The sequence below is a fragment of the Oryctolagus cuniculus genome, chromosome 19 (genome assembly GCF_051225735.1).
Source record: "Oryctolagus cuniculus isolate XC-2025 breed Fujian yellow rabbit chromosome 19, ASM5122573v1, whole genome shotgun sequence".
NCBI lineage: Eukaryota > Metazoa > Chordata > Mammalia > Lagomorpha > Leporidae > Oryctolagus > Oryctolagus cuniculus.
Window position 1 is genome coordinate 33,282,986 of NC_142885.1, and position 13,718 is coordinate 33,296,703.

At 40.8% G+C, this 13,718-nt stretch overlaps 1 long non-coding RNA gene across 1 annotated transcript in view; it reads left to right on the forward strand.

Annotated features, from left to right (window-relative positions):
* LOC149120475 (uncharacterized) overlaps positions 1-13,718 on the forward strand; it is a 72,737-nt gene that overhangs the window by 22,947 nt on the left and 36,072 nt on the right. The window contains exons 7-9 of the long non-coding RNA XR_016226054.1: positions 793-975; positions 2,058-2,223; positions 3,629-4,990. This is a non-coding gene — a long non-coding RNA (uncharacterized LOC149120475). The remainder of the gene's footprint in view (positions 1-792; positions 976-2,057; positions 2,224-3,628; positions 4,991-13,718) is intronic.

Below are 13,718 nucleotides of genomic sequence, written 5' to 3' on the forward strand. Positions count from 1 at the left end.
ATCCATGTGAGACACGCGAGCCTCTTAGAGAGTGTGATTGCTGCCAGCCCAGAGACAAGAGCTGGGCTAATGAATTCGTTCTTCCTTTTATGAGGGGTGCCCTGCAGGTGGAATACTCAGAAATGTAAAATCTTGATGGAAATGTGACTCAATTGTAGGGCAGTTGAAATATATACAGGAGAAGAAATTTGGGAGGGAGAATTGGCAAAATATTCTGTTCCCTTTCCAGTGGCCACCCTGGATTCCATTCTTGAAAATTTTCAGGCATGGAAAGCCAAGACACTCTGGCAAAAAGATCTCTGCGAGTGAGATCCCAGTGGAAAGAACAGGTCTTCAAAGAAGGAGGTACCTTTCTCTGAAGGGAGGAGAGAACCTCCACTTTGACTATGACCATGTCTAAACAAGATAAGCGTCGGAGAACTCAGAGGGCTTCCATAGCCTTGGAAACTCATGACTGGAGCATAGGGAGATTACTGATGCCATAGACAGGAGTGTCAATTGGTAAAGTCAACAACAGGAGTCACTGTGCGCTTACTCCTCATGTAGGATCTCTGTCCTTAATGTGCTGTACATTGAGATTTAATGCTATAACAAGTACTCAAACAATATATTTCACTTTGTGTTTCTATGTGGGTGCAAACTGTTGAAATCTTTACTTAATGCATACTAAACTGATCCTCTGTAAAAAAAAAAAAAAAGAAATTATCAACTCCCAACTTGACTCTCACTGGGATTAAACATGACAATAACAATTTTATAAAAGTGTTGCTCAGTCCCACTATTTCCCTTTAGCTTCTTGGTGTCCAGCGTTGCAGCGTTCTTCCTCAGATGCTGTGCAGAGCCCTGGCGCTGGACTTGGAACAAGGAGGTGAGCTCCATGATGAGCAACACCTGCAGGAAGGCTGGGCCGCTGGTGTCTGAGGAGTGATAGTGGATTCACCGGGCCTCTGACTCAGGTTCATCCATCTTTGCCTGGTGAGTCTTTTTGAACTCTTTGTGCATATCGTGTGATGGCCCCAAACATGGGTCAGGGACACTCAGGCCTTCAGGAGCCAGATGGAAGGAAGAATAAATTGTGTATTACATTGTATGCTACAAATTAAATAGTGTATTTTATATTATAAATTATTTTTGTTACATATCATAAATTGTATGTTGTTATAAGTATACTTTAAAATGTATATGTGCTCAGAGGTATCACATATAGTTCCAGAAGGAATGAGCCTACCTGGCTGAATGCTGATGCCAGGATGGGTGAACCACCAGGTGGGCGATGAAGACGTCCAGCCACTGTATTAATTTCCAGGTTTTTTTGGTATTATTTTCTGGATTTATAGTTGTACTTAGTGGATAGGAACTGAGAAATGGATCTGGTCATCCAGAAAGGAAGTTTCTGCTCGCAGGCTTTGACTCCTGTTTTTCCTGATTTGCTAAGATGGTTTATCTCAGTGTGCCTTGAAGGTTCTCCAGCACAGCAGTGATAGCATTGACTGGGAAACCCAAGTAGACAGTTGTGTGTGTGTCATCGCCCACTGAACTCTGATTCTCCTCTGTGATACCCAGTGTTTCCCTAATTTTGTGAAAATTCCTGAGGAATGTATTCTGTTACATTATCTTTGTGAATGTAGTTATATGAGGAAACACAACATGTAAAAATGTATGTATCCCAGTCATATTATTACATTAATTGGACTGTGGGGCTCAACAGAGTCAACTAGATCAGAGAATGGCTCTAGAATTTTAAGAAGTAAGCATCAATTGCTGAGGTTATTTGTTGCACTTAGGAAACTAAGGTCCTGGATACCTCAGTGCAGGTTATTTTTACTTCCAGATTAGATGTTGAAATGCTGGAATTATTTTAACTATGATATTCTTAGAGCATGTTTAGTTCTGAGTGGGCAGGGACTGTTGTTTCTGCACAGTATGCAGAAAGGTGGCCATATAATTGGTTCTAAAACTTGGGTTGACTAAATCCAATCCCTCTTTGTCCCTCTGTTTCACAAAACAAAAACTTTCAAAATATTTAGGTATTGTTCTTTGTGCTTTGGTTCTTACAGAATGTGAATTAAGTCTGTGTTCCTACTGGTCAGCAGTAACTAGTGTTGACCTTGAAGAGTCATTCCTCTGGCTTCATTTCCCCTGGGATTGCTATTGTGGTGACTCCTCCTCATCCTCCAGGTCTCAGCTCAAGGGCTGGCTCTGAGGAGGCCACCTGTGACCCCAGTAAGTTTACTCTGCACACCTTTGTCCATCAAATTCCTACTGGCTTTATAGGGGTTGATGATCAGTGTGTGTGGTTTCCATGTTTTGCAGCATTTATTTGAAATGAGGAGTGGGGATGAAAAAGAGATATTTTCAGATCCTCCATCTGCTGATTCACTCCCCAAAGGCTGGCAACAGCTGCGGATGGGCCAGGCTGAAGCCAGAAGCCTGGAGCTAGGAACCTTGGTCCTCAAGTACTGGAGCCATCATATATCATCTCTCGGGTGCATTAGCACAAAAACTGGATCAGAAGTAGAGTGGCCAGGACCAACTAGGCACTCCACTATGGGATATGCACATCCCAAGCAGCTGCTGAACCTGCTGAGCCAAAATACTCACCGCTATGTGTGTATTTGAAAAACTGCATTAAATGTATTTTATTTGAAAGGCATCATGTACAGATGCACACACACACACACACACAGAACTCTTATCTGTATTTTCACTGCCAGAATGTCCACAACAGCAGGAGCAGGGCCAGGCCCAGCAGGCCAGAACTCAGAGTTTCCCATGTGATGGCAGGAACCCAAGCACTGCTGCCTCCCAGGGTGCACATTAGCAAGCTGCTGGAATCCACAAGGGAGCTGGGACTGGAACCAAAGCACCCCCCATTAGGTTGGGAGCATCCCCAGACAAATCTTACTTCTGGGCCAAACGACCCCCCCATATCAATGTTGAATACGCAACAAAAGGATGAATGAATGAATGAATGAGTGGCAAAGGGTTAGGAAGACAGTTAGACACATGGAATTTGCTGTTTTCCAGGGCTCTGCAGCATGAGTGAGAAGGGCTTTTTTCCTCTCCTTATTTCCTGCTTGGGAGCTCACCAGGGAAACTCAACTCTGACTGCTTCTGCAGCCTTGCTTTTGCTTTGCAGAGTCTTGTAGAACAAAGCCCTCATGGCCCTTGCTTTACTTGTTTCTTTACCAAAGTGGATTTTGTAAGACTTGTATTTCAGCTTTGCAAAACAGTGTTGCCAGGACTGTTCACCTGGGGAGGCCAAGCATCCTCTTTCAAGAAACTGACATGTTTTGTCTCCTATTGCTCTAGAAAGGATAGGGCATGGGGGCTGGGCCTGTCAAGGAGCCGGCCTCCCACAGGTGGTGAGCTAAGGGTGCAAGTCCCAGTGGCCCCCAGGTGAGGAGGGAGGGACCAAGGGACTGCAGCTCCTGGCTGTCCAGCCTGTAAGTGCCCACAATCCTTGGTTGGCCACTTTTTTGGAGACAAACCCACACAGGAGCGAGTCTGTGAGAGAGCTGCAGCTTGGCTGGGGAGGTGTGCTCCCATGGGAACATTTGCATGTGCGGGGCCAGGCTGGGACATGGCTCCTCTACCCCATTCCTGACTCTTTCAAACTTTCTTCAAGCTCCAGGCACATTGCTGTGGCTGCTGGAGAGGAGGTGTCCACTGGCCTGAGCTGGGCGCGAGGTTCCCCCGTAGCACGTGACCCCCAGGCCACATGGCAGCTGCAGAGACCCCCACTCCTGGGGTACACAGTGTGGGTGAACATGAGCGGTGAGTGCGTGCTGGGCACGGGGAGGGTCCTGGAGCACCTGGGCAGGTGTGGCTCTGTCAGGCCCAAGCCTCACCTTTCAGGGTTGCCTGGTTTTCTGCTTGGGCACCAACGCCACTGGGCCATCTGGAGTTGGGACTCTGAGGGCAGGAATGTGGCAACTCTTGCCAGTTCCTGCAGTTCCTTCTCTGAGCAAAAAGTAGCAGAGATACGGGCTGAGTGCCCCATGTGTCGGTGCAGCACGTGGGAAGGTGCAATAGGCACCTGGGCTGTGCTGGCTGGCACAGGTGCTTCTCTGCCGCACTTGATCTTGTGGCGGTTATGCTGATTAGGAAAGTGGGTTCTTTACAGACCCCAGGGAGGTGACATTTCTCATGATGGCATGCCCCTGCGGGAAGAGTTGGAACCATGCACAGGAGAAAATAGTGACTGCTAACTAACCAGCCACAGGGTCACAGCTGTGCTGGGTGAGTGAGGAGTTCTCGGCCAACCCACACAGCACCTGGATGCAGAAGTGCTTTGTTCATCACCATGTTACTTCACTGCTTTCTCTCACTGAGTTACAGCCACTGTTATCTCTGATTTGTCATTTGTCTTTGTGAACCCTCCCACCTCTCCATGATATGGTCGCCTTGGAATTCATTTTGGAAATGAAGGGCAGGTCTACCTCTCTGGGTTCCCCCTTGGTGAATGTCACAGGCAGTCACTTTTTCACAGTGGGGCTTTTGCTCCGTACACGTTATTCTCATTTTCACATGCAGAAGTTGGGGCTCAGAGAGGCTGAGTGACTTGCCCCTGGTGACACAGCATGATGCTGCCTGTGTTGCATAATCAGGGAGTGAGTCCTTGTGAGCAGAGAAGTGAGGCTGGTGGGGCAGAATGAGTCCCAAGGCACCAGCAGGAGTGTCCTCATGGGACCTCTCTGAATCTGACCTTATGCAGCTTCCTCCTCTGCCCCATCCATGCTGGCCTCTCAGTTCCGTGACGGTGCCAAGTTCTCTTCCACCTCGGGGCACTTACATTGCTTTTCTTTCTTGATTGTTTCTGTCCTTGAACTTCTGCCATGAAACTGAGGAACAGACCACATTTCCAGGTGGTTAAGAGTTTGGTAGCTGGGGGAGTTGTTCGTGGAAGGATGAGTTTCCAAGCCTCATGTTCCTCTTCTGTTAAAATGGAATCCTCTCTGAAGATTATCTATTTTATCATCTTAAAAAGGTAAGTTTTGGTTTGCTGATCTAGTATATTTTTTATTTAATTTATTTATGTTCTGATCCATTTTATTTCTCATCTCATGCTTGTTTGGGGTTTTGTTTTTTCTTGTTTATCTAAATTTTTGAGATATATCACTTGATTTTGAATTTTAGGCATTTCTCATTTTAAATATGACTGCTGTATGCTATAAACTTCCCACTTAATGTTTTTGCTTTAATCAACAGTGTTTCACATGTTTTGTTTTACTTTTCATTTATTTCAAGATAGGTTTTATTTGCTTTTTAATTTCTTCAGTGATCACTCATCATTCCGTAGCATCTAGTTAAATTTCCAAATATTTATGAGTGTTCAATTTTTATTCTTATAGTTTATTTCTAGTTACCTGATAGGATTTCAGTCTTTTTAGATTTGCTGAGGATTGATTTGTGGACCCATATATAATATATCCAAAAAAAAGTTGAGTGTGCTGATGAGAAGAATGTAGCTTTTAGGTTAAATGTCCTATAAATTTCTGTCAAGTCATTGACTTGATGTAATATTTTAGCTTTGACACATGTCATTATTTATATTGTATTTGGATGATCTGTCCATTAATGAGAGTGCATTGTTCAACTTACTCCCTATTGTTGTATAGGAATGTCTCTCCCTTTCGGTCTAATGCTATTTTCTGTGTATATCTTGGTGGTCTTGTGTTGGTTGCTTATATATTAATGATTGTTATATCTTCTGCTGAATAAAATTTAATCAATGCAATGTCCTTTTTATCTCTTTTTATAATTTTTGATTTCAAGTTTTTTATTTGTTATCAAGATAGCCAATTCTCCTCATTTTTATTTTCTGTTTGTGTGGAATATCTTTTTCTAGCCCTCCACTTTCAGTGTATGTGTGTCCTTGTGAAGTGAATTTCTTATAGATATTATATAGTGGGGCCTTTTGTATTTAGTTCAAACTTTTATTCTTGAGATTTTTTCCACTTTTTTAAAAATTTAAGTTATATAAATTTCGTGCATTTCATAAATGCAAATTTAAAGAGATATTATTTTTTCCCAGCCGCACTCTAACCCTTCTTCCTCCTCTATCTCTATTCCCTTTCTTATTTGTTTAGTAAGATTTATTTTAAGTTAACTTTAAATGCATAAGATTAAGCATATACTTAATAGAGCTCAGCAAATAGTATGAAATAAATATTATTTTTATAGATTACCATTTTTTACTGTTATTATAAATATTTTGCTCAAAACATTTTATCTAAGGTACACAAACTTCATAAATTTCTTTTTAAAAATTTTTTTTATTTGAAAGGTAGAGCTATAGACAGTGAGAGAGAGAGACAGAGAGACAGAGAGACAGAGAGAAAGGTCTTCCTTCCATTGGTTCACTCCCAAAATGGCCGCACTGACAGGTGCTGCGCTGATCCGAAGCCAGGAGCCAGGTGCTCCTTCCTGGTCTCCCATGTGCGTGCTGGAGCCCAAGCACTTGGGCCATCCTCCATTGCCTTCTCGGGCCACAGCATAGAGCTGAACTGGAAGAGGTGCAACCAGGATTAGAACCTGGCGCTCCTATTGGATGCTGGTGTCCCAGGCAGAGGATTAACCAAGTGAGCCACGGTGCTGGCCCCACACTTCATAAATTTCATTAATATAAATTTATGAACATAGTGATTATTTTCTACCCTATCAGTACTCCCACCTTTCTTCCTCCTCCCTCTCCTATTCACATTCTCATTTTTTGTGAAGATCTATTTTCTTTTTAAATATTTATTATTTGTCTATATGAAAGGGTTACGCAGAGAGAGAAGGAGAGGTAGAGAGTCTTTCCTCCGCTGGTTCACTCTCCAGTTTGCTGCAACTGCTGGAGCTGTGCCAATCTGGAGCCAGGACCAGGAGCTTCTTCTGGGTCTCTCAACAGGTGCAGGCACCCAAGGACTCAGGCCATCTTCTACAACTTTTCCAGGCCATAGCAGAGAGCTGGATTAGAAGAGGAACAGCCAGGACTTGAACCGGCCCCAGTATGGGATGATAGCACTGCAGGTGGCAGCTTTACCTGCTATGCCATGGCACCGGCCCATAAGATCTATTTTCAATTAACTTTATGCACATATGATTACCTCTATAGTAAGTAAAGAGTTCAAGGAATAGTATGAAAAAAGAAAACCTGTTCCTCAGCAGTTGAGATAATGGCTGTTCAAAGTAATCACATCGGAAATTGGCAGTTTAACTTCTGTGGATTACATTATAGATACACTATTAATTATTAACAGAAATTTGCAGAGAACATATTGTATTTGTCCTTTTGAGACTGGCTTATTTTGCTAAGTATAATGTTTTCCGGTTGTAACCACTTTGCTTCAAATGACAGGATTTCTTTTTTTTCTTTAGGACTGTGTAGTATTTTGTGGTGTACATATTGAAAAATTTCATTATCTTTTTTCAGTTAAAGCACATCTGGGTTGATTCCACATCTTAGCCATTGTGAATTCACCTGTAGTAAACATGGGGGTACATATCAGTCTTTCATAGGCTGATTTCATTACTCTTGGGTAAATTCCCCATAATGAGATGGCTGGGTCATATTGTAAATGTATATTCAGGTTTCTGAAGAATGTCCATACCATCTTCCACAGTGGCTGTATCAGTTTACATTCCCACCAACAGTGGATTAGGGTACCTTTTTCCACACATCCTCACCAGCAATTAGTTGTTTGTTGATATCTATATGAAAACCATTCTAATGGAGGTGAGGTGAGAACTTAACTGTGGTTTTGGGTGGCATTTCCCTGAGGTTAGTGATCCTGAGCATTTTTGCATGTGTCTGTTGGATTTCCTCTTTGGAAAAATGTCTGTTTATCTCCTTCACTTATTTCTTAACTAGATTGTTTTGTTGTTGAGTTTCTTGAGCTCTTTATATATCTAGTATTAATCCTTTATCAATTGCATAGTTTGCAAACAATTTCTTCCATTCTGTTGGTTGGCTGTTCACTTGGTTGAGTGTTTTTTACAGTGCAGAATCTTCTCAATTTTATGTAATCCTATTTGTAAATGCTGTCTTTGATTGCCAGTGCTCTGGTGTTTTTTCCAAGAAGTTTTTGCCTATGATAGTGTCTTGCCGGTTTTCCTGAATGTCCTGTAAGAAATTGATGGTATTGGGTTGTCGATTTAAATCTTTAATCCATGTTGAGTGGATTTGTGTGTAAGCTGTAAGGTAGAGGTCTTGCTTCATACTTCTGCATGTGGAGATCCAGTTTACCCAGCACTATTTGTTAAAGAGACTTTCCTTGCTCTGGGCATTATTTTAGCTCCTTTGTCAAAGACAGGTTGGTTGTAGAAGCATGGGTTGATATTTGGAGTTTCTGTTCTGCTCCATTGGTCTATCCATCTGTTTGTGCCAGTACCAGGCTGTACAACTGTCCTATAGTATGCCTTGAAATCAGATATTGTGATGCCTCTGGCTTTGTTTTTGTTGTTCATATTGCTTTAGCATTTTGGGGTCTCCTGTGTTTCCAAATAAATTTAAGCATCTCTTTTCTAGATCTGTATTCTGATTGATATCACATTGAACCTATTAATTGCTTTTGGTAGTGTGGGCATTTTGATGATAATGATTCTTCCAATCTACCAACATGGACGATTTGTCCATTTTTGTTTCTTTATTTCTTCCTTTATTGTTTTGTAATCCTCATGTTAGATTTAGTTGCTGTCCTTGGTTAAATTTATTCCAAGGTATTTAATTTTTCTGTAGCTGTTGTGAATGGGATTGAGCTTAGAAGTTCTTTCTCAGCCTTGGCATTGTCTGGGTATACAGAGGCTATTAATTTCTGGTTTTTTAAATATCTTGTTACTTTACCAGACTCTCTTATGAGTTCCAGTAGTTTCTTATTGGAGTCTTTTGGATGCACTAAATACAGAATCATGTCATCTGCAAGTAGGGATAATTTGACTTCCTCCTTCCTAATTTTATCCTTTGAATTTATTTTTCTTTTCTGTTGGCTCTGGTAAAACTCGCAGGACTGTATTGATTAGCAATGATGAAAGTGTGCATCCTTGTCTGGTTCTGCATCTTAGTGGGAGTGCATCTAACTTTTCCATACAGTAGGATGCTTGTCCTGGGTTTGTCAAATTGCCTTGATTGTGGTGAGGAATGTTCCTTCTGTAGCCAGTTTGCTTAAAATTTTCATCATGAAACGGTGCTGTATTTTGTTAAATGGTTTCTCTGCACTGAGTGAGATAATCATATAGTTTTTATTCTGCAGTTTGTTAATGTGGTGTATCACATTGTTTGATTTGTGAAAGTTGAACCATCCCTGCATTCGAGGGATAAATCCTTCTTGGTCTGGGTGAAGGATCTTTCTGATCTATTGTTGTTTTTGATTAGGTAGCATTTGCTGAGGATTTTTGTGTGTATATTCAACAGTGAAATTGTTCTGTAATTCTCTTTCTCTGTTGTATGTTTTTCTGATTTAGGAATTGAATCATGCTGGATTCATAGAAGGAGTTTTGGAGGATTCCCACCAATGAATTCGTTTTGAATAGCTTGAGAAGAATTGTGGAGTTAGTTCTCCTTTAAATGTCTGATAGAATTCAGCAGTGAAGTCATCCAGTCCTTGTCTTTTATTTATTGGGAAGGTCTTACTGATTCACTTTCCTTCTGGGTTAATGGTCTGTTTAGGTTTTCTGTTTCATCATGGCTCAATTTAGGTAAGTTGTATGTATCCAGGAATTTATCCATTTCTTCTAGGTCTTCCAATTTGTTGGCATACAGTTTCTTGTCATAATTTCTGATGATTCCTTTTATTTCTATGGTATATGTTGTTTTGCTACCTTTTTCATCTCTAATTTTATTGAATTGGGTATTCTCCCTTTTTGTTTAGTTGGCCTGATGGTATATTATTTTTTTCCAAAAAAAGCAGCTTTTTTTACTGATCTTTTGTATTGTGTTTTGTATTTCAATTTTGTTAATATCTTCACTAATTTTAATTATTTCTGTTGTCCTACTAATTTTTGGTTCATTTCCTGTATTTTTCTAGATCCTTGAGAGCTGTTGATAGCTCACTTATTTGGTGCCTTTCCAATACCTTGATCTAGGCACCAATTGGTATAAACTTTCCTCCTAACACTTCTTTTACTTTATCCCATAAGCTTTGATATTTTCTATTGCCATTTCATTCGTTTTACAGAAATTTTTTGATTTATCTTTTGATTTCTTTTATGATCCACTATTCACTCAGAGCATTTTGTTCAGTCTCCACATGTTAATATGTGTTCTGGAGATTCCTGAGTTTTTGATTTCCAGTTTCACCCCATTGTGGTCAGAGAAGATGCATGGTATGATTTTGATTTTTCTGAATTTCCTGAGACATGCTTTATGGCCTATTCTGTGCCCTATTCTAGAGAAAGCTCCATGCCCTGGTAAGAAGAATGTGTATTCTGCAACTGTAGGATGAAAATTTCTGTAGATATCTATTAGGCGCATCTGGTCTATATGTCAATGAACTCTGTTGTTTCTTTGCTAATTTTCCATCTGGTTGGTCTGTCCATTGCTGAACATGGGGTATTGAACGTTCCCATTTGTATTATGTTGGAGTGCATTACTCCCTTTAGGTCCATTACCATTTATTTTAGGTAGTCAGATGCCCTGTAATTATTGGGTGCATATATCTTGACTATAGTCACATCTGTTGAATTAATCCCTCAGTTGTTATACAGTGTCCTTCTTTGTCTCTTTTAACAGTTTGTGTGTTAAAGTCTATTTTTTCTGATATTAGGTTGGTTACACCAGCTTTTTATTTTTTTGGTTTCTGTTAGTGTGGAATAATTTTTTCCATCATTTCACTTTCAGTCTGTGCAAATCCTTGTAGGTGACATTTGTTTGTTGTAGGCACAAATAGATGGGTCTTGTTTTCAACCCATTAAGCTAGTCTGTGTGTTAACTGGAGAGTTGAGACCATTTATATTCCAGGTGACTGTTGATAGTGACTTGACCCTACCATTTTCCCATAAATATTCCTGTTTTTCCTGTGGATTTCCTTTGTTGTTTTATTGGGGAATTGCCTTCACCTTCTTTCATAGTGATGACCATGTTGGTATATTCGTGTGTGTAGTGCTTCCTTAAGTAAGCACTTCCTTTTGTAAGGCTGGATGAATGATGTCAAATTCTTTCAATTTCTTTGTTGTGGAAGGTTTTCATTTCCCCTTCATTGATAAATGAGTGCTTTGTGGGGTACAGTATTCTGGGTTGACCTTTTTTTTTTCCTCTTAAGACTTGGGATATATTGTGCCATTCTCTACTAGCCTGTAGGGTTTCTGATGAGAAGTCAGCTGTGAGTCTAATTGGAGATCCTCTGAGAGTTATCTGGCATTTCTCTTATGCACATTTTAGAATCTTTGTTTCACAGTGGAGATTTTGACTACAATGTGCTGTAGTGAGGATCTTTTCTGGTCATGTCTATTAGGAGATCTGTGTGCTTCCTGTACTTGGATGTCCCTTTCATTCTCCAAATTAGGGAAGTTTAGTGTAATTACTTCACTAAAAAGGCCTTCTCATCCATTCTGTCTTTCTCAGAAACGCCTAAGACCTGTATGTTTGGTCATTTGATATTTTCCCATAAATCTCCAAGACTGTTTTTAAGTTTTCTGATTTCTTCTTCTTCATTTTTTTGGTTTGACTGTAAAATTTCAAGAAAATTGTCTTCTAAGTTAGATACTCTTTCTTCTGACTCACTGAGTCTGTTGCTAAGATATTCTACCACGTACTTTATTTGAGCTATTGAGTTCTTGATTTCTAACATTTAATTTCATTTCTATTTAAAATTTCAATTTCGTGGAAAAATTTTTCATTCATGTCATCTATGGATTTCTTTAATTCGTGGATTTACTTCTGATGATTTCTAAGTAACCTACAATCAGTTTTTCGAATTCCCTATCCAGCATTGCATCAATCTCTTCATGTTTGCATTCTAGTAAGGAATTGTTTTTGTTTCCCAAATTCCTCTTTTTTCTTTTGTTTGATTATATAGTTTCTGGTGCTTGGTCTTCTATGCCGATATCTTCTTATGCTTCATCAATTCTATTGTTAAAGGTCTCCACTGCATTTTTGTTTGTTCTGTTGCATTTTTCATTTCATTGAGATTTCTCTTTAAGATCTCAATTTCATGGGACAAATTTTCTTTCATGTCCAATATGGATTTCAGTAGTTCATGCATTTGCTTCTGATTACTTCTATGTATTTTACGATCAGTTTTTTGAATTCCATTTCTTCAATTCTTCTGTCTCATCATCTTCACAATCTAGTATTGAAGTTTCATGGTTTTTTTTAAGATTTATTTATTATTTATTTGAAAGCACTACACAGAGAGAGAAGAAGAGGCAGAGAAAGAGAGAGAGAGATAGAGAGAGAGAAGTCTTCCATCAGCTTGCCACTACCCAGTTGGCCACAATGGCCGTTGTATACCAATCTGCAGCCAGGAGCCAGGAGCTTATGGAGATCTCCCATGTGGGTGCTGAGGTCCAAGGACTTTGACCGTATTACACTGCTTTTCCAGGCCAGAGCAGAGCGCTGGATTGGAAATTGTTCAGCCAGAACTTGAAGTAGTACCCATATGGTATGTTGGCACGGCACATGGCGGCTTTACCGACTATGCCACAGTTCAGGCTCCGAAGTGTCTTGTTCTTTTGGGGTCATCATATTGTCTTTCTATTCTTGTTTCTTGAATTGGTGTATTTATTGTTTGGCATTTGTGGAGATACTTGTTGGTTTTCTCTTTCTCTCTCTCTCTCTCTCTCTCTCTCTTTTTTTTTTTTTTCTGTGGCAACTTTTATCTTTGGACTATGACTGTGTAGATAAGTGGAAGGTTTTCTTAGTGAATATCTGGAGGCTTGTAGTGGGGGTGGCCAGAGAGCTGTGTTCAGTTCTCCAGGGATAAGGGAATGCCCCAGGTGACACACACAGGTTTGTTGTGGCAAATCTCTCTCTCTCTCTTTCTCTCTCTCTCTCTCTCTCTCATCAAAAGGGAATTTATTCTGTGCAGCTGAGCTCCTCTCCTCAATGGAGACCCAGGCTAGAGTGCTAGCCCAAGTTTGTATTATATTTATCCGCTCTGTCCCAAGGTCCACACAAAGGATCTGTGCATTCCTCAGTGTAAGATCAGTTTCCCTAGCAGTATCTCTCACCAGGTAACCAGGAAACCCTGAGCATATGGAGTCTCCCACTGTAACTGCTCAAAGTCCTAGCCACACTGTGAGTCTTCCCACAAACCCTCAGTTTTTTCCCGTGTCCAAATACAGACACTTCACACAGTCACAAGCTATCGGCCCCCTGTTAGTTCTCCCCACCAGAATCAGGAGTCTCCACTTGGCTGGTTGCTGGGCAGAGATACGAGCTGGTGCACCTGTGATGTATCTCTGAAATGGCACCCTTCTACTGGCATGTTACAGGACGCTGTTGTAAACTGATTTGGGAGAGAGAAACGTGTCCACCCCATTCTTTTTCTTTTTATCATCTAGTTTGGCTAGTACAGTGTCTCCCATGGGGCTCCAAGCCTGGTTCGCTCTAGACTCTTTCTGCAGCTTTTTTGCCACTTCTTGGTCTGCTGTGGTCTTGTCTCACTTCACTTTCCAGTGCTGGTCCATAGGCTGTTGGCTGGGTAGGCTAGAGTCCTGAGCAATGTGCATCCATGCCTGCCACGTAGGTCCACCCTGTCTCTCTAATTTCGGTAGAGTTTCCTCTGCCATTGACT